This window comes from Ranitomeya variabilis, chromosome 3, assembly GCF_051348905.1.
Source record: "Ranitomeya variabilis isolate aRanVar5 chromosome 3, aRanVar5.hap1, whole genome shotgun sequence".
In the NCBI taxonomy this organism is placed as follows: Eukaryota; Metazoa; Chordata; class Amphibia; order Anura; family Dendrobatidae; genus Ranitomeya; species Ranitomeya variabilis.
Window position 1 is genome coordinate 56549850 of NC_135234.1, and position 22059 is coordinate 56571908.

General features: G+C 41.6%; 1 protein-coding gene and 1 long non-coding RNA gene across 5 annotated transcripts in view; both read right to left on the minus strand.

Moving 5' to 3' along the window:
* The window catches only part of ROBO1 (roundabout guidance receptor 1), a 1469611-nt gene that overhangs the window by 1239107 nt on the left and 208445 nt on the right, over nucleotides 1-22059 (minus strand). The window lies entirely within an intron of this gene.
* LOC143817940 (uncharacterized) lies at nucleotides 6254-6975 on the minus strand. Its single transcript, XR_013224218.1, has 4 exons — nucleotides 6755-6975; nucleotides 6578-6670; nucleotides 6417-6495; nucleotides 6254-6327 (listed from the first exon to the last, which is right to left on the minus strand). It is a non-coding gene; the product is annotated as an uncharacterized LOC143817940 (long non-coding RNA).

Consider the following 22059-nt stretch of genomic DNA (forward strand, 5'->3'; position numbering starts at 1 on the left):
TAGTGTGGTTGTAAAACAAAGTCAATTATGGGGGGATTCTGCTGTTGAGGCATCTCAAGGTCTCTGCCAATGTGACACTGCTTCCACAAATCATTCCAGCAAAATGTGCACTATAATTTGGTGCTCTTTCCCTTTGGAGCTTTCCACTGTGCCTCTAAAGTAGTTTCTGGCCACAAAAGAGGCATTATGTGCAGGAGAAGAGGAGAGATTGTGCAATATATTTTGTGGTCCATTTTCTCCTATTATTCCTTTTGAAAATGGAAAACTTGAGGCCAAAGTAACAATTTAGTAGAAAAAATTGTAATTTTCCATTGACTCAGTCAAATGTTGCTCAATTCTATGAATCGCTTGAGGGTTAGAAATGCTCACTACACCACTAGATTAATTCCTCAAGATATGTAGTTTCCAAAATGGGGTATATTGTGGGGTTTTCTGCTGTTTTGGCATGTCAGGGGGATTTGCATTCTGTTCCACAATTCAATTGGTTCTGCTACCCTTCTGAGCCCTGCCGTGTGCCCAAACAGTAGCTTTTCACCACATATGGGTACCTGCGAATTCACATTAAATTGCACAACAAATTATATGGACAATTTTCTCCTATTACTCTTGTAAAAATGAAAAAAATTGGGCTAAGACAACATTTTTGTGGGAATTTTTTTTTCATTTTCACGGCTCAACAATATAAAATTCTGTGAAGCACCTTAAGAGGTGTTGTTTATAAAATGGGGTCAATTATGGGGAATTTCAATGCTTAGGCACATCAGGGACTCTGCAATTGCTACCTGTCATCCGCTATCTATTGCAGACAATTTTGCATTCCGAAGTCAATTGGTGCTCCTTCCCTTCTGAGCCCTGCCCTGCACCTAAACTGTTGTTTTCCACCACATATGAGATATCTGTGTACTCAGGAGAAATTGCACAACAAATTATATGGTCCATTTTCTCCTCTTACCCTTCTGAAAATGAAATATATAGGGCTAAAGTAACATTTTTGTGGGAAAATGTATTGTTTCATTTTCACAGCTCAACAATATAAAATTCTGTGAAGCATCTGTGTGTTCAAGGTGCTAACCACATCTATAGACAAGTTCTTTGAGGAGTGTAATTTCCAAAATAGGATCACTTGTGATGGGTTTCCACTGTTTGAGCACATCACGGGCTCTGCAAACACGGCATGACATGCGCTATTTACTTCACCCAATTTAGCATATCAAAAGTCAATTGGCACTACTTCCCTTCAGAGCCCTGCTGTGCACCCAAATCCAAAGTAGTTTTTCCCAACAAGTGGGGTATAAGTGTACTCAGGAGAAATTGCTCAAAAAATTTGTTTTCCATCCGTTACCCATGTGAAAATAAAAACTTGGAGATAAAGTAAACTTTTATGAAAAAAAGGAAAATGTTCATTTTCCCCTTTTTAAATTACATTAATTCCTGTGAATATCTTGAAGTCTTGATATACTTCTTGAATGTGTTTTTGAGGACTTTGAGGGACTGCAGTCTTTTGAATGGTGTTACTTTTGGGTATTTTCTGTCATTTAGGCCCCTAAAAGTCACTTCAAATGTCATGTGATCCCTAAAAGAATGGTTTTGCAAATTTTGTTGGAAAAATAAGAAATTGCTGATTAAGTTTTAACCCCTCTAACTTCCTAACAAAAAAATATATATTTCAAACATTGTACTAATCTAAAGTAGACATGTGGTAAATGGTATTTATTAACTATTTTCTGTGACATAACTCTGGTTTTAGTGCATAAAAATGAAACGTTCAAAAATTGCAAAATTTTCTAAATTTTTGCCAAATTTCTGATATTTTTACAAATAAAAGCAAGTCATAATGAACAAATTTTACCATTATCAGGAAGTACAATATGATATGATAAAACATTCTCAAAATTACTAGGATTCCTTGAAGCATTCCAGAGTTATTAGCACATAAATTGACACTGGTCAGAATTGTAAAATTTGACCTGGTCAGGAAGGTGAAAACAATGTTTGGCATATTTCAGTCATTCATTTAGTCATTCCTTTCACCAGTTCCAGAGCTACTGTAACAGTACATCTCCTGAATAGAAGGGGTCCATGCAGTGATTGCATAATATTATTCACATAGCATGTAGTCACCTTCACTGGTCATTAGGCAGCTAACCTTAGGCACCATTTAGCAAGTTTTTCACTCATAAGGTGTATTCATTTGGGATTCTAATTGATAATTCAATTGACTTTTCCATTTACCCTTCCCATTTATAGTAATTGTAAGCGAGAATACAGTGTCATCTGGCAAGTTATGTTGTGTGTGCCGTAGAACTATTGCAAACGCTTTTAGTGTACTAAATTATATTTTTTTTACTATGAACTAAAAAATAACAGGCAGGTAGTTGCTAACTAGTTAACAACTACCGATCTGGAGCTGGCTTAAAATGGTCACTGACTGCTCTTGCCAGTGATCCAGCTGCTCAAATATTAACAGAGCAGCTCTTCTTCCGGCTGCTCTGTCGATGGGGCATAAATACAGACCTCATCCTGATAGTCGGACTACAGCGGTTATGTCACTCCCCATCAATAGAGTAGAGCAGATAAGAAGTCACTGCTCTGTTAATGTGACTTCAGCAGAAGCAGCAGAATCACCTAGAGGAGTGGTTAGTGAACGATGTCTGTCAGCAGAAGCAGATGGTGTGTAATTAGCAATTACCTGCCTGCAGTTCTTAAGTCCATATAAAAAATTGAATGGTCCTGATAACCCAACCCCTTTAACTGTTATTGTTATATCATATTTGGGTCATAATTATAACAGTGATTTGTATTAATATTTAGTACATGTTTTCTGATATTTTATAGGGTAATCACGATCCAGTCCGCCAATGGCTACTACAGTCAAAATGTGACACTAGTGATTGGTGATATAATTATATGTTAATGCAAAATTTGGCAACACAAGTAGAATATGGAGTATGGGTGAATTTTTCAAATGAGCTGGCCACCCCTCTTCCTAGCATCTGTATATGGGCTCCTACTCACTTGCTCGAGACTCGGATGAGTCTCGCACGGCAATACCCCGGCACTGCACCTGGCACTCAGGAGCGGAGCATGCGGCTGCATGTCTTCCTATGCGGCCGCACGCTACGATCTGAGTGACGGGTGCAGAACCGGGTTTTAAACATGCGAGACTCATCCGAGTTGCTCGCAAGTGAGTAGGAGCCCTATAGTAGAGAATAGCAGAGCAGCACGTCAGAGTCAAACAGGTTTTCCTAAATCATAAATGTATTAAAGTATGACAGCCCCAACAAAACCATTGCTTTTGTAATTTCTTTTAATTAAATGCAATGTTTTTGGTCAAGACACAATACATCAGGAATAGTTTAGCAAATGGTCATGAAACTTTTGAAAATTAAGTTTGCTGACTTTGCTAAATTTTCCTTGTAAATTTGATTTTGGGCAAATAAATTTGAATGAATTTCAATTCTGGAAAGTTTGTAGTTGCTTGAAAATACACGTGGGGGAGAGGAGAAAGAGAATCTTGCTGACCATAAAAGCTTACACTTTATAAGCAAGAAAGAGGACTCCACTTACAATAAAATAATACATTCTACAGGAGAAAGACTTAATCCCACTTGCCATTAGAGCTTACAATCTACAGGTGTGAGAGCGAAAGGGCCTTCGATGACCCTAAATTCTTACATTTTACAAAAGAAAGTGGACCCCGCTGACAACTGACCATAAGAGCTTACACTTTACAGAGAAGAGAGGATCCCTGTGATCATAAGACCTTACACTTTACAAGTGAGAGAGAGCCTCTGGTCAAACAACTCACACTCTAAAAGAGAAAGACCTCATTGGACATAAGAGCTGACACTCTACATAAGAGAAATATGTAGTGACTCTGTTGATGGAAAATTAATCTGCCATACAGACTCTCCTCCAATGGGAGCCACTGATCTGTGATAGCCAAGGTACTGACCACTACCGTACAAGGTATGATAATCTGTAAGATGTCATAGCTGCAGGGGATTATGGGGAAGCCATGTATATACAAAATAATGTTTGCCTGCTCTCTGATGCTTCAGCAGTGTGGTAAATGGTGGGGCCAACTTCTGTTTTTTTGCAAATCACAAATCAAATCTCAAAATGATTGAATTCATGTAAAATCATGAATTTCAGAAATTCGACTTGAACTTGATCCTATGTGAATTGATCTGCTCATCTCTATTCATAAGGATTCCATTGAGAAGGTGGTATGAATGGTGTCTCCTGTATTATGGTCCTGACAATAGATAAAATGTTATTGTGTTGTGCTTCACCACTATCTTCAGGTCCACAAGGCAGGGGACACCACCCTTAAGGTACCGTCAAACTAAGCGACGCTGCAGCGATAAAGACAACGATGCCGATCGCTGCAGCATCGCTGTTTGGTCGCTGGAGAGCTGTCACACAGACCGCTCTCCAGCGACCAACGATGCCGAGGTCCCGGGTAACCAGGGTAAACATCGGGTTGCTAAGTGCAGGGCCGCGCTTAGTAACCCGATGTTTACCCTGGTTACCAGTGTAAAATGTAAAAAAACAAACAGTACATACTCACCTTCGCGTCCCCCGCCGTCCGCTTCCTGCACTGACTGAGCGCCGGCCCTAACAGCAGAGCGGTGACATCACCGCTGTGCTTTCACTTTATGGCCGGTGCTCAGTCAGTGCAGGAAGCGGACGGCGGGGGACGCGAAGGTGAGTATGTACTGTTTGTTTTTTTACATTTTACACTGGTAACCAGGGTAAACATCGGGTTACTAAGCGCGGCCCTGCGCTTAGTAACCCGATATTTACCCTGGTTACCATTGTAAAACATCGCTGGTATCGTTGCTTTTGCTGTCAAACACAACGATACACAGCAATCTGATGACCAAATAAAGTTCTGAACTTTAATCAACGACCAGCGATATCACAGCAGGATCCTGATCGCTGCTGCGTGTCAAATACAATGATATCGCTATCCAGGATGCTGCAACGTCACGGATCGTTAGCGATATCGTTTAGTGTGACGGTACCTTTAGATCCTTCTCAATAGTATCTTCATGAACTTTTGATGCCTCCTGACTGTTGAAGGTTCTTTAGATCAAAAAAGTTTACTTTACTGGATAAGAATTACAAAAGCAATGTTTTTGCTTGGTCTGGAACATTTCATTAAACTTATGGGTAAGGCACATGTATAAGACTTTGGAGAGATGTTCTGCCTTTCTCTACATATAAAAATTAATTTAATGTCCTAGTTTTTCGTAGAATAGTCAGCTTTGCATATCTGGTTTCCAGTTTTTAATATCCAGAATTTGTAGTTGCAATACAATCAAGGGAAGGATGTAGTGTAACTTTTATATCACATGCAATAGTTTCATAAGAGTATAATATTCTCCACTTATCTTGGCTCCTACATGCAACAAAGTACCAGAAAATGAGTTTGATGGCAATCATGCCGTTAAGTTGAAACCACAAATTCAATGAATTTTAACTAACTCAAATGTCCAAAATGTTTTTTGAGTCTTGAAACATATAAATATGGATTACAGTACTAAGGTAAAGCTTAGGCTCCCAAAACCCTACCAGCTTATCAACTGTGGTATTGTAAAGATGCTATTGACATGAAATTCTTGCCAGATGTCAGTAACAACCCATCCAATCTAAAGTTATGTGCAATAATGAGAAATGACTCAGAGAAGAAGTATTGAACACATGAAGGAAGGGAGGTGTAAATAGCCATGGAAAGTCATGACACCAGCTGAAATCTATCAAATCCAAACAAGCCTGCCACTTAGTGAAAAATAATATCAGCTGGCTCAACTGATGGCCTATAAAAAGGTGTCTCATTTCCAAGGTGCCACACAAGAAACATCTCATGAAGGGTAAATCCACCTTCACAGCCTTATTGTTGAAAAACATTCTGATCACATTGGTTACAGAAGATTTCTAAACTACTAAAGACTGTAGTGAGTATAGTAGGGGCCATAATCCAGAAATGGAAAGAATATAATTTCACTATAAACCAGTCACAACCAGGTGTACTCAAAAATTTCAGACAGAGGAGTGTAAAGAATTATCAGAAGAGTTGTCCAAGAGCCAAAAGCCAAGTATCATCTATGGAGAAGTTCAGACAGACCTGGAATCAGCAGCTATAAATAAATGTTTCAAATAAAACTATGAGAGTGTTTGTGTGGAAGATTGGGACAAAATCACACCTGGGCAATGCATGTGACTAAATATAGATTGTGTATACTGGCGCCTAATCACCTGAAAGGGTAGAGTAGATTGCTGCGGGAGCTGCAAGTGGTTGCAACAGGCTCTGTGCCGATCCTGTTAAAAAGAACAACCAAATAGTAAAGAATAATAAGAACCACTGCGCATCCCAAGGCAATAAAGTGAGCAGAAAAAACTGGACTTACTGGATAAGGAATTAAACGAATAGGACTAAAAGCCTTGAGTTCCCTTGGGGGTGGAGTGGAACCTGTCTGCAGTATATAGCTGAAAAGAATATCATACAATGAATGTGATATAGATACAATAGTGCAGATGCTGTAATAGAGGATATTGAATACACACTTACTTATTATAAAAGGGGCTTGTATCTGCTATACTGTACAAGAGTTCTTGTGTTGGTGCTGCTAGTCCTCCTTTCCCCAAGCTTAAAGCGTGTTTGCTAAGGAGGAATAGGGTAATACGTAATTGCAAAGTATTTGCATAAACTTTACAACTATTGTTAGTATGATTTGAGACTACTTACTGCCCGTATGTGGGTCTGGTGGTTGCACCGGTGGTGCTGGCTAGCCGTATTGTGGCTCAGCCAGTACAGATGTTCATAGGGTCAGTGCCTTGCGGTATGATAGCGCTGGCTAGGTCCGATGATTGGTGGTGCAGGGTGACAGCAGAAGTTTTCTGCACGAGTGCGTTCTAGCAATCTAGCATGACAAGAAAGACCTTACCCTGAAGCATGTACCGCTGCCGGTAACAGAGAGATAAGGTTATGCGTTCACTCACCAGGTTTTACTAACGTCAGTGTTTGTAAACTGGATGCGCTGTTTAGATTCAGCAGTGGTGGAGCAGGGGTTACCTGTAGAAGCGCGATCTGGCGAGAGCGCAAGAGCGCGGGAGATCACCAGCGCCTCGCGTGTCCCGGCCGGAAACAACGCTGAGGACGCGGCGGTGATTGGGGGGCGGAGCTGTAGTGACGTCACACAGGGTAAGGACGGGAGCGTGGTGGAGACAAGCTGCCTACGCGTTTCGAGGGTTAGCTTCCCTCTTCGTCAGGGCTATGTCTCCACCATAGGGGTGCGTCCTTAAATAGCCGCCTGATTGTTGGATGAGCTTCCCTGGGACCCCTGATTGATAGATCGCACCATAATTAGAATTGATTAGCCGCATCAAGCACTCCCTGATTGCCAATTATCCTAGGATTTTGGGCTGAGATACCAATTAGAACGTTATTAATATAAATATAAAATGCCGTTTGTCACCGTGAGCTGGAATAATAAAAAGAACCCTGGGCTCGCTAAAAACTTAATCTTTAAATACTCTTACAGATATCATTAGATTTTTACATAGATAAAAAGGGAAAAAAGGAAAAAAAGGAAAAAAAGCAGGAGACCTTTATTAATTTGGGCTTTAGAGGATATATTGTGCTTAGAGGAAAAATGTAAGTGTTAAAATATAATATAATTTTTATTACTATTTCATTAAAAAAGAGGATAAAAAAGGGAAGCTCATCCAACAATCAGGCGGCTATTTAAGGACGCACCCCTATGGTGGAGACATAGCCCTGACGAAGAGGGAAGCTAACCCTCGAAACGCGTAGGCAGCTTGTCTCCACCACGCTCCCGTCCTTACCCTGTGTGACGTCACTACAGCTCCGCCCCCCAATCACCGCCGCGTCCTCAGCGTTGTTTCCGGCCGGGACACGCGAGGCGCTGGTGATCTCCCGCGCTCTTGCGCTCTCGCCAGATCGCGCTTCTACAGGTAACCCCTGCTCCACCACTGCTGAATCTAAACAGCGCATCCAGTTTACAAACACTGACGTTAGTAAAACCTGGTGAGTGAACGCATAACCTTATCTCTCTGTTACCGGCAGCGGTACATGCTTCAGGGTAAGGTCTTTCTTGTCATGCTAGATTGCTAGAACGCACTCGTGCAGAAAACTTCTGCTGTCACCCTGCACCACCAATCATCGGACCTAGCCAGCGCTATCATACCGCAAGGCACTGACCCTATGAACATCTGTACTGGCTGAGCCACAATACGGCTAGCCAGCACCACCGGTGCAACCACCAGACCCACATACGGGCAGTAAGTAGTCTCAAATCATACTAACAATAGTTGTAAAGTTTATGCAAATACTTTGCAATTACGTATTACCCTATTCCTCCTTAGCAAACACGCTTTAAGCTTGGGGAAAGGAGGACTAGCAGCACCAACACAAGAACTCTTGTACAGTATAGCAGATACAAGCCCCTTTTATAATAAGTAAGTGTGTATTCAATATCCTCTATTACAGCATCTGCACTATTGTATCTATATCACATTCATTGTATGATATTCTTTTCAGCTATATACTGCAGACAGGTTCCACTCCACCCCCAAGGGAACTCAAGGCTTTTAGTCCTATTCGTTTAATTCCTTATCCAGTAAGTCCAGTTTTTTCTGCTCACTTTATTGCCTTGGGATGCGCAGTGGTTCTTATTATTCTTTACTATTTGAATGCATGTGACTAGTTTCTCCATACAGGAAGTGCCTTGAAGTTGTCATCACTAACACAGGCATATATATGTATATAGGACCGTTTGTAATATATATATATATATATATATATATATATATATATATATATATACTGTCCCACAAGTAGATCTGCATGCACAAAGTGACAGGTTCCCGTTAAGATCTTCTCATATTAAACAATAGATCTTAACATTGTTATTATTGACAGCACATTTCACATAATGAGAATTTCCAATAACGTATGGTAGAGATCACTAAATTGCTTGATAAGATCATTTCAGTCCCTTAAATCACAATGCTAGTATTACTGGGCAGCAATACTGTTGCCGGGTTATGTAATAATATATCGATTCAATTACTTCCAGAAGTAAAAAATGGTTTTATCAATATTTTAATTTTACTAAAGCAGTTCATATTTCTCAGAGCCACTTAATGAAACTGAATAGTGAGGATTGAAATTTCGCCATATATTACTTGAGATGTATAAAATATGCTGATCTATGTGTTCTGTTAATTTCACATTCACACCGGATAGAAAATCTCTCTGGCTTACATTACATTCCTACGAACAATAAGATATTACATTATTCAGGGATTTTGCAATTAAGAAAACTAAAGTATAAACTTGTTTTCAAATTGGGCATCAGACATGCAAAACCAATCCCAGGGCATCCATACAAGGTAGGTTTAGAGGCCAATTACGTTGCATGTGCTGGTGTCAGCAGCATCTCAATTAGTCATTGACTGTACGGTACTGCGCTATGTCAATTACTTGAGGAGCTCTAGTGACAGGCACAACTGGGGAAATAATCTAGTTAGGAAGGAGGGGTGTGGGGAGACCAAGGCTATAATATGCACAAGACACATGCCGTTCAGCAGGAAGAATAAAACCAAGGATTATGATGGTGGCTCTGCCAGCGCCCAACTGAGAAGTGAAAAAGGAAAGATAGACACACAATACTTGTAATAGATACCTTAGAAATGAAAATAATTACAAATCTGAATATCTATATTTAGTTATGACCAGAGATATCTTTTTTGTGTACTGGTGGATGACTCCAGGCCAGCCATATTTTGAAGGCATAATTGTAAAATAACAAATCAAATGTCTTATTGTATCCTCTTGTCTTTTTAATCAGTGCAAAATGATTTAAAATCCCATTCCGACTGCCCTTCTATACGGCTTTTTTTACACATCAATATTTTGTATTTGTATGCCAAAAACAGGAGTGTGTCCAAAACACAGAACAGGTCTCAATCTTTCAATTATAGTTTTTCTATAAGTTCCACTCCTGGTTTTGGCATACAAACATTGATGCAAAATACTGACCAAATGCTGCAGTGTGACTAAGCCCTAACTGTGATAAAGCCATGCGCTTTGAGTGACTTATTGAAGTTCATTTTTATGTAATATTTATCTGTTTCAAGTTTGTAACTTTATCTTTTATCTTTCTTAGATAAAGTTTATAACTTTATCCAAAATACAACTTTAATGAAAAAAAGTTTATTACTGGACGAGTTGGTTGTCGGAGATCCAATCTGATCCAGGCTGTGATGCAACCTACAATAATTTCACAGTTTATTCAATAACATGATTGACAAATTGGACATTTTTCCTATTCTGTGATTTTTGGATCACATACAAGGGTCTGGTTGTGCTGGTTAGCATTGAAAGAATTGTACACATAGACTGGGTGTATAATTAGTAAACCTGCTTCCCTTCAGAAACTATTAATCATACTCAATACCATTAGATTTTGCTAAAATAATTGTTTTAGTTCCCATAGTGCCAAAAAATGGTGTATGGATTAAAAGTTCTATTTATCCAGGAAGATACTTCACTCATGATTATTGACGTCCTATTGAGTAAAAATGCTAACTCTGATGACAGAGTACAAAAAAAAGATTTGCTTCGTAAGTCATTATAGAAGGCTTTATTCATTCTCATCTATTTCCATGCACTCCGGTCAGCTCTTCAAACTATGGGGCCTGTTCATCAAGACTGGCGTAGCTCACACTCATGCTACATGAGTCTTGATGGAGTACAAGAGGTGCTGAGCTGTCTTGAGGACTACAAATTCCAGTGAGTCTAAGCGAGGCTGTTGAGCAGAGCGGAGGCAGCATTAAAGTGCAGCGGTGCTAGATAAGAGCATTATTAAGCAAAATGTCATAGTTTTTGACAACTGTGTAACTGTTGAAATTGTTGAGGAGTTATCTGTGTTTTGTCTATGGGCGGGTTAAAGCATGTCTAAAGAAAAACAAAAAGAGGTAGCCTGTGATTGGTCCATGTGATTAAATGGCTACAAGTTAAGTGTTTGTTATAGAAGTTTCTAGCAGATTAACCTGTGCTGTGTGCTGTCTGGAGGACTGCAAATTCCGGTAAGTCTAAGTGAGGCTGTTGAGCAGATCAGAGGTGGCATTAAAGTGCAGAGGCAGCAGATTAGTGCATATTTAAATGAAATATCATAGTTTGTGAGAACTGTGTGACTGCTATAATTATTTGGGATTTATCTGTTTTTCATCTGTGGGCGGATTAAAACTTGACTAAAGAAAAACTGGGTAGCCTGTGATTGGTCCATGTGATCAAGTGTCTGTGAGTTAAGTGTTTGTTCTAAAAGTTTCTAGCAGATTCACCTATGCTGACTGGAGGACTACAAGTTCTAGTTAGTCTTTGTGAGGCTATGAAGCCAGGTGAAGTTGCCATTAAAATGTTGGGACAATAGATAAGTGCATAGTGAAACACAATGTTATAGTATAAAACAAGAGCATAGTTTGGAGTTTTGCTTTCTAGTTTTCCATTGTTTTCTATGCTTTCATCTGTATTGTTTATCCCCATTTAATATGTGCTTCATGGACAATGCTACCAGGTGTGCATCTTGTGAGATGTATGCATGCTTTGAACAGCCGTTTGAGGGTGAATATGTCTGTGCTCGATGTCAGCAAACTGCATGTTTGGAGGCCCGAGTAATGGATCTAAATGTGCAGCTTGCAGCAATCAGGAGCATTGCAAAACCGGGGAGGAGTTTAGATCTCACTGACCATGCGCTGGCTGGGGCCAGTGATATGGAGGAGGGTGGAGGTGGGGAAGGTCAGGACCCAAAAGTACATAACAGGGTGACAGTTACAACAGGGTGTTTTCAGAAATACTGCTGGTGACATGAGCGTCACTAAAAAGACAGCGGGAGCTTAGAGAGAGAAATAAGTGGGTTAGAAAATGGTGCAAGAAGGAAGGGCTTGGGTTCATGGGGAGCTGGGCTGACTTATCTGTCAGATATAGACTCTATGGTAGGGATGCACTGCACCTCAATGGGGAGATTGCAACTGTGCCAGACAGATGGAGGAGCTTTTCAACTACTATCTGGGGGGAGGGAGGGTAGTTGTGCTAATAAGTGGATAGAGTAGACAGAAAGAATGAGAAAGTTGGGTTCAATGAGAATTTTGGAGGGCTTGGATACGCAAGGAAAGTAGGGAGCTGAGTTGGAATAACTTATGTGTTAATAGTATTAAATGTCTGCTGCTGAATGCAAGAAGTCTTACAAACAAAGAAATAAATAAACCGGAGACTTTTATGTCGGTCACAGAATACGATGTGATGGGCATTACAGAAACCTGGCTGGAAGAAAGCTACGACTGGTTAACAAACGTAGATTGTTACACTACATTTAAAAAAGACAGTAAAGACAGAAAATGTGGAGGGGTGTGTATTTTCACAAAAATCCAACCTAAAACCTGTGCTCTATGACAACATTTGGGGAAGCTGCGACAATGTAGATTCGGTATGGGTAAATTTACATGGGGATGGCAATAATGGAAAGCTGCTATTTGAAGTTTGCTACATGCCTCCTAATATTGCGGAACAGGGAGATTATGGCATGCTGCAACAAATTAAAAAGGCAGCATATAATAATAGGGTCATTTTATGGGGGAATTTTTACTATCAAGACATTCAATGGGACATAGAATATTCTGGTTGTGCTAAAAGCTGCAAGGTCTTATCCACAGTACAGGACAATTATCTAATGGTACCTTCACACGAAACGACTATGGCTAGCGATATCGTTTAGTTTGACACGCAGCAGCGATCAGGATCCTGCTGCGATGTCGCTGGTCGCTGAATAAAGTCCAGAACTTTATTTGGTCGTCCGATCGCCGTGTATCGTTGTGTTTGACAGCAAAAGCAACGATACCAGCGAGATGTTTTACACTGGTAACCATGGTAAACATCGGGTTACCAAGCGCAGGGCCGTGCTTAGTAACCCGATGTTTACCCTGGTTACCAGCGTAAAAGTAAAAAAAACAAACACTACATACTCACCTGCGCGTCCCCCAGCGTCTGCTTCCTGACACTTACTGAGCGCCGGCCCTAAAGTGAAAGTGAAAGCACAGCGGTGACGTCACCGCCGTGCTGGTTAGGGCCGGAGCTCAGTCAGTGTCAGGAAGCAGACGCTGGGGGACGCGCAGGTGAGTATGTAGTGTTTGTTTTTTTTACTTTTACGCTGGTAACCAGGGTAAACATCGGGTTACTAAGCGCGGCCCTGCGCTTAGCAACCCGATGTTTACCCTGGTTACTCGGGGACCTCGGCATCGTTGGTCGCTGGAGAGCGGTCTGTGTGACAGCTCTCCAGCGATCAAACAGCGATGCTGCAGCGATCCGCATCGTTGTCGCTATCGCTGCAGCGTCGCTTCGTGTGAAGGTACCTTAACTCAGCTGATAGATGAACCAACTAGGGGAGGTAATCTGCTGGATCTGTTTTTGTCAAATAGATCAAATACACTTTCAGATCTACAGATCAGGGAGCATTTGAAAAGCAGTGGCCATAATGTGGTAAATTTCAATGTAATTTTCAATCACACATTCAAAAGGGGAGATGCAAAAACCTGGAACTTTAGGAAAGCTGATGTCAGCAAATTAAGGGTAGAGCTCAATCAAGTAGACTGGGACCAAGTCATGGTAATGGGGATACCAAAAATAAAGGGGGCATGTGTTAGGACTGGCGGAACGCACCAAATAATAATTAGAAATTATATAAGGTGCGTTCGCAGTCCGGGGTCCACAGTGCAGCTAAGTAACTTGCTGCTTGGTAATGATGGACTATATGGTGGTATAATGTGAGTAAACATATGGGTTAGCTTCACCCGGTATGAAGGAAGCGAACCCTGTTGCGTCACAGGGCCGCAATACCGCACAGAGAGCGCAAGCAAGTCGACACATAATTCTGCCCCAAGACTCAGGGTAAGAGTCCCTCTAAATCTCTTGCACTCGACACTGCTATTGTGGTGCCAAGGAATCAACTAAACATAAACATTTACGGCACAGGAGTGTGTGCAGCGCCGCTCTGGTGGACTCCACTAACCACCCTAACTAGAGCCAGGAAAGTACACTATCTGCTCACTGCGCCGCTCTGGCAGTCGCTATTAACTAGATACAGTATCTTGTGCTAATGTGCAGGATAACACTGTCAGGTGCTAGGTAGCTCTACCATTCGCAAGCAGGCAACAACACTAGGGATGGGAATGATTCAGAGCTTTCATCCATCGACAGGCATTCATCCACACACCCAAGTTAACAAATTTACACTAGAGCATGGCCGAGCGGCCATGCGAACATTTTATAGTAGTAGCGCTCCGGGACCTTCCTGATGGTCCAATAAGAGCCGCAACAGGACCTGAGCATGTGACCCCCAACCTCCAATGGGAGGTCATCCCATGGGCATGCTCAGTAAAGGAAAAGCAGGACTTAGTCCCTGAAACACCTGCTCACTGCTGGCTACAAAGGCAGAGCCTGGAAAGGCAGCAATACCCAAGCGCACAGTATCAGCTTGAGGCCGGGGTCACACTAGACCGTAATACGGATGAGTGCTATGTGATAAAAAATCGCATAGCACTCGGCCCAATGTTAATCTATGGTGCAGCTCCCATCATCCGATATTTTCTCCACCGTATTTCGGATCCGAGGGAACTCGCAGCAGGCTGCGATTGTCAGCGTATCTCGGCCGAGACTCGCCAATGCAAGTCTATGGGGGCGAGAAAAAATCAGATTACACACGGACCATGCGTGTGCATTGCGAGAAATACGCAGCGGTGTTCTATAGAAAAGCCGGTAATTCAATTGCCGGCTTTGCATTTCCCCTTCACAAACCCGACATGATATGACACATGGTTTACATACAGTAAACCATCTCATTTCCCCCTTTTTTTGCATATTCCACACTACTAATGTTAGTAGTGTGTATGTGCAAAATTTCAGCGCTGTAGCTGCTAAAATAAAGGGTTAAATGGTGGAAAAAATTGGTGTGGGCTCCCGCGCAATTTTCTCCGCCAGAGTGGTAAAGCCAGTGACTGAGGGCAGATATTAATAGCCAGGAGAGGGTCCATGGCTATTGGCCCCTTCCTGGCTACAAACATCTGCCCCCAGCCACCCCAGTAAAGGCACATCTGGAAGATGCGCCTTTTCTGGCACTTGGCCACTCTCTTCCCACTCCCTGTAGCGGTGGGATATGGGGTAATGAAGGGTTAATGCCACCTTGCTATTGTAAGGTGACATTAAGCCAGATTAATAATGGAGAGGCGTCAATTATGACACCTATCCATTATTAATCCAATTGTATGAAAGGGTTAAAAAACACACACACACACATGATTTAAAAGTATTTTAATTAAATAAACACAGCGGTTGTTTTAATAATTTATTGCTCTCTCAATCCATCAGCAACACCCTCGCTTGGAAAAATAATAAACACACAAGATACATACCTTCTGATGTCCTATCACATCCAACGAGGTAATCCATCTGAAGGGGTTAACTAATATTACAGGCACGAGCTGCGATAAACCACTCGCTCGTGCCTGTAATCCCCGGGTGCTGAAAGGAAAGTAGTGATCTATACTTACATTGAGTCGCGGTGATGCGCCCCTGCTGGATGTTCTCATGAACTGCAGCCTGGGAACTTTTTCCCACGCTCCAGGTCATATGAGGACATCCACCAGGGGGCGCATCACCGCGACTGTAGGAAATGTAGGTCAATGACCTACATTTCATTCATTCGCCGGGGATTACAGGCACGGAGCACAGCTGCATTTGCAGGGCTCCTGCCTGTAAAATATTTTAACCCCTTCAGATTATGGATTACCTCGTGGGACGTGACGGTTCAGCTGAGGGTATGTATCTTGTGCGTTTATTATTTTTCCAAGCGAGGGTGTTGCTGATGGATTGAGAGAGCAATAAAATACTGAAACAACCGCTGTGTTTATTTCATTAAAATAATTTTTAATAATGTGTGTGTGTTTTTTAACCCTTTCAAACAATTGGATTAATAATGGATAGGTGTCATAATTGACGCCTCTCCATTATTAATCTGGCTTAATGTCACCTTAGAATAGCAAGGTGGCATTAACCCTTCATTACCCCATATCCCACCGCTACAGGGAGTGGGAAGAGAGTGGCCAAGTGCCAGAATAGGCGCATCTTCCAGATGTGCCTTTTCTGGGGTGGCTGGGGGCAGATGTTTTTAGCCACGGGGGGGCCAATAACCATGGACCCTCTCCTGGCTATTAATTTCTGCCCTCAGTCACTGGCTTTACCACTCTGGCGGAGAAAATTGCGCGGGAGCCCACGCCAATTTTTTCTGCCATTTAACCCTTTATTTTAGCAGCTACAGCGCTGAAATTTTGCACATACACACTACTAACATTAGTAGTGTGGAATATGCAAAAAAAAGGGGGATATGAGATGGTTTACTGTATGTAAACCATGTCTCATATCCTGTCGGGTTTAGGCAGGAGAAATGCAAAGCCGGCAATTGAATTACCGGCTGTTCACAGATATCGCGCTGAATGAAATATAAATACAGAATATATATATATGTGTCTCAATGACATATCTCTCTCTATATATATACTGTATATATGTTTTCCCGAACATTTGAGCACATAAATCCATTAGATGTCGGTTTTGCAAGCTTGCGAGAAAATCTCGGCATACGGATGCCATACGGATGTCACACGGATGTCACATGGATCATTTGATGCAAGTAAATCGCATCCTCGCACTGCACACGGATCACTGTTTTTGAAACATTTGTGCGATTCTCGGCCGTGAAAAACGGACCGTTTTTTTATACGTTAAGTGTGTCCCCAGCCTGAGCCAGATGCTGGGATTGACGTCTCTGCTGAGCAGGTTCCACTGTGGCTGGAGGAGAATGGGAGACTGCAGTGGACATGGTTCGAGATTCCTCCTGTGAAGTGGTGGAAACTCAACACCTAACAGCATGTTTCCCTCACTTCCGGTATTTTTCCCTCCTCATTTAAGCATGCCATCATACATCCATTACTTAAAAAACCCTCCCTCGACCAAAACTGTGCCGCTAATTATAGACCTGTGTCTAATCTTCCCTTCATCTCTAAACTCCTGGAACGCCTGGTCCACTCCCGTCTTACCCGCCATCTCTCAGATAACTCTCTTCTCGACCCTCTTCAATCTGGCTTCCGCTCTTTACACTCTACTGAAACTGCCCTCACTAAAGTCTCTAATGACCTACTAACAGCTAAATCTAATGGTCACTACTCCATGCTAATTCTCTTGGATCTTTCCGCAGCATTCGACACTGTGGATCATCAGCTCCTCCTCACTATGCTCCGCTCCATTGGCATCAAGGACACCGTTCTCTCTTGGTTCTCCTCCTATCTCTCTGACCGATCCTTCACTGTATGTTTTGCTGGTTCCTCCTCCTCTCACCTTCCCCTTACTGTTGGGGTTCCTCAAGGATCAGTCCTAGGCCCCCTCCTCTTCTCTTTGTATACTGCCCCTATTGGACAAACAATCAGCAGATTTGGGTTCCAGTACCATCTCTATGCTGATGACACCCAATTATACACCTCTTCTCCTGCTTTCACTCCGACCTTCTTAGAAAACACCAGTGATTGTCTTACCGCTGTCTCTAACATCATGTCCTCCCTCTATCTGAAACTGAACCTGTCAAAAACTGAACTCCTCGTGTTCTCTCCCTCTACTAACCTACTTTTGCCTGACATTGCCATCTCCGTGTGCGGTTCCACCATTACTCCAAAGCAACATGCTCGCTGCCTTGGGGTCATCCTTGATTCTGAGCTTTCATTCACTCCCCACATCCGATCACTGGCTCGCTCTTCTTATCTGCATCTCAAAAACATTTCTAGAATTCGCCCTTTTCTTACTTTCGACTCTGCAAAAACTCTTACTGTTTCTCTTATTCATTCCCGTCTGGACTATTGTAACTCTCTACTAATCGGCCTCCCTCTTACCAAACTCTCCCCGCTCCAATCTGTCCTGAATGCTGCTGCCAGGATCATATTCCTCACCAACCGTTACACCGATGCCTCTACCTTGTGCCAGTCATTACACTGGCTACCCATCCACTCCAGAATCCAGTACAAAACTACTACCCTCATCCACAAAGCACTCCATGGCTCAGCACCACCCTACATCTCCTCTCTGGTCTCAGTCTACCACCCTACCCGTGCCCTCCGCTCCGCTAATGACCTCAGGTTAGCATCCTCAATAATCAGAACCTCCCACTTCCGTCTCCAAGACTTTACACGTGCTGCGCCGATTCTTTGGATTGCACTACCTAGGTTAATACGATTAATCCCCAATCCCCACAGTTTTAAGCGTGCCCTAAAAACGCATTTGTTCAGACTGGCCTACCGCCTCAACGCATTAACCTAACTATCCCTGTGTGGCCTATTAAAAATAGAAAAAAAACCAAAACACATAATCAGGTTCCTTGCATCGTGTTCTCATACACTTTATGCAGTTAATAGCACTCTGTGTCTGTACTGCTACATACTTAGGCTGTTAACTGGTTCATGCAGCTTTACATGAACACCCGAGCCTTACACTATGGCTGGTCCAAATAACTAAAGCAATTGTCACCATCCACCTCTCGTGTCTCCCCTTTTCCTCATAGTTTGTAAGCTTGCGAGCAGGGCCCTCATTCCTCCTGGTATCTGTTTTGAACTGTGATTTCTGTTATGCTGTAATGTCTATTGTCTGTACAAGTCCCCTCTATAATTTGTAAAGCGCTGCGGAATATGTTGGCGCTATATAAATAAAAATTATTATTATTATTATTTAAGGAAATACTACTAGAATCCTGTAGAAAACTGATGCCATGTTGTAACAAAATGTCAAAGAAAAAAAAGAAACCAGCCACTATTGATAAATAGGACAGTACAAATTTTAATAAGTCAAAAACAAAGGGCATTCAAAATCCTGAAGGCTGAGAATACAGAAGTAGCATTTCAGGAATATAAAGATCTAAATAAGAAATGTAAAAAAGAAATCAAGCTAGCAAAATTATCTGGAAGAAAAAAACGTATGATATCAGCCAATTAAAAGTAGATAAAAACAAGATAATTAAAGAGAACAAAGAAAAGGCTGAGATATTAAACATGCACTTTTCATCCATCTTCACCAATGACCTGTCTGTTCCAGTGACCATTCAAGAAGGCAAAAATCAAAGTTCACCACATAATATAACCAGTTTAACACAAAAAAGAAATATGTCTGTGTCTGAGCAAATTAAACATAGACAAATCCAAGAGCCCACAAGGCATTCATCCACGGATATCTAGGGAATTGAGCTCAGTAATTAATAGACCGCTTTATCTCATTTCCTTAAACTCTCCTGTAACAGGGGTTGTTTCACAGGATTGGAGGATGGCTGATGTGGTACCAATATTTAAGAAAGGTAACAAGGTGGATTCAGGTAACTACCGTCCGGTATGTCTGACATCAGTAATATGCAAAGTGTTGAGGGCATCATAAAAGATAACCTTCAGAAATATATTGCAGAGAATAATATATTAAATGACAACCAGTGCAGATTCATGAAAGATAGGTCATGTCTAGAGATGGGCAATCCCAAACAGTAAGGTTTGGGGTCTGTACCGAACATCTACTGTTCGGGCATGGACCCTAAACACGGACATCTTCAGAAGGTCTGTTTTACTGTTTGGGTTTGGCAGCCAGAACATTGCGTCTTTCCCATGCTGTCATCAATATGACAGCGTGAGAAGCACTGGTGGCTGTGATTGACGCTGAGATCATTACCGCCTGTCAGAGAACTGTGGTTCCCATGCTGTCAGGGAGTACATCCAGTCACATGCGTCAGCTGATCAGGGAATACTACTCTCATCAGCCTATGCCTGCTGTCGCTGACAACAGTGAGAGCAGGCACTGATAGGAGTATTAATCAGCCGGTGCCTGTGCCATAAATAAATAAATAAACAAATTACATGGAGTCGCTTCCATTTGGATAACCAGCGCAGGTAAAACTGACAGGTTTGGGTTGCAACCCTCAGTTCTCAGCTTTATCATGACTGGTTATCAAGAACAGAGAGGTTCCATGCCATTTTTTAAAAAAAAATTAGTTAAATCATTTAAAAGAACGGCAATGGCTCTCCCATTTTTGAAAACCAGCAAAGCTAATTAAACACCTGGGGGCTAGTATTCTTAGACTGGTAAGGGGCAATGGATATTGCCCCCCACCTGAATATAGCAGCCTGCAGCCACCTCAGAAAAGTTGCATCTATTAATTGCGTCAATTCTGGTGCTTTGCCCGTGTTTTCCCACTTGCTCTGGTGCGGTGGCAAGTGATGTAATGGTTATAAGGTTGATGTCAGGTGTTTTATGGCCACTGACATCAAGCCCACAGGTTATTAATGGTGAGGCATCTGCAAGACTACCTCCATTACTAACACTATAGTTAGATTATAAAAAAGACACAGCCAGAATAAAATAATTTAATGGAAAATAAGATACCGACTCTTTTATTTTAAATAAAAATAAAAAGGAACACCCTAACACCCTACGCTTACGCCACCAATGCCCATGTCACCTGCAAAAAAATGAAAATAATAAACAACCTATTGGATAGCTTTCACATCCTTGATGCGACCGCTATTTATGCCAGCCAGTTCATACTGACAGGAGTATAATAGCTCCTGCAGCATGTGGAAAACATCAGAGATATTGTCCCCCCCAGGCTACCAACATCAGTCCTCAGCTGCCCCAGAAATGGCGCATCCATAAGATGCACCAAATCTGGCTCTTAGCTTTGCTCTTCCCACTTGCCCTGTGTTGGTGGCAAGTGGGGTAATATGGTTGGGGTTGATGTCACCTTTGTATTGTCAGGTGATATCAAATCCAGTGGTTAGTGTTGGAGAGGTCTCTATAAAAACACCCCCATTACTAACCCCATAGTAAGTTTGGAAATAAACACACAGCAAGAATAAAATCCTTTTTTTGAAAAAAAAACTCAACACTTTGCTTTGCACATTTATTTAAAAATAAAATACAAAGTTATACTCAACATATGCCTATTCCATTGTAGCCTTTGTCCCCTCTAAAAGGCAGAAAGTAATAAACTACCTAGATACTCACCTTACGCCTAATCCACCGATGGCCATGTCCCCTGGAACAAAAAGAAAAATGATAAATAACCATATTCCTCACCTCTCTGACGTGAAGATCCATATTGTCCCACGACGATCAGGATGATTTGGATAGCGGTTACCTTCATTGATATGAACGCTATCCATGCCAGCCATCTCACACTGAAAGGAGCATAATCCCACCTGCAGTGTGTAAGCGCTGAGCTGTTGTGAGAAAGGTCAGTGATTTAAAACATATCTGCACATCCACCTCTAAATGGCTTAAGAAAAAATTATGACTTTGGCCTGGCCTAGTCAAAGTCCTGACCTTCATCCGATTGTGATGCTATGGCATGACCTTAAAAAGTCCTTTCATGCTCTGAAACCTTTCAATGTACCTAAATTACATCAATTATACAAAGATTTGTTGCCAGTTATCGCAAATACTTGATTGCAGTTGTTGCTGCTAAGAGTGGCCCAACCAGTTATTAGGTTTCGGGGTCAATCACTTTTTTACACAGAGCCCCGTAGATTTGGATTTTTTTTTCCCTTAATAATAAAGACCTTCATTTAAAAACTGCATTTTGAGTTTACTTGTGTTATCTTTGTCTAATATAAAAATTTGTTTGGTGATCTGAAACATTTACGTGTGGCAAACATGCAAAAGAATAGGAAATCAGGAAGTGACAAATACTTTTTTACACAACTGTATATGTGATTGATCCATTGTGTGTGGTATGCTAAAAAATAAAAAATACTACTCCTACACATTGTGCTGCTAACTACTAAAATAATCTCCATATGGTCAACAATATTGATCATGGGTAGAAGGGTTAGATATCTACTTCATGCTAAATAAACAGACTGGCACTATTCTAATGAGTACAAATTGACATTCTAAACTAG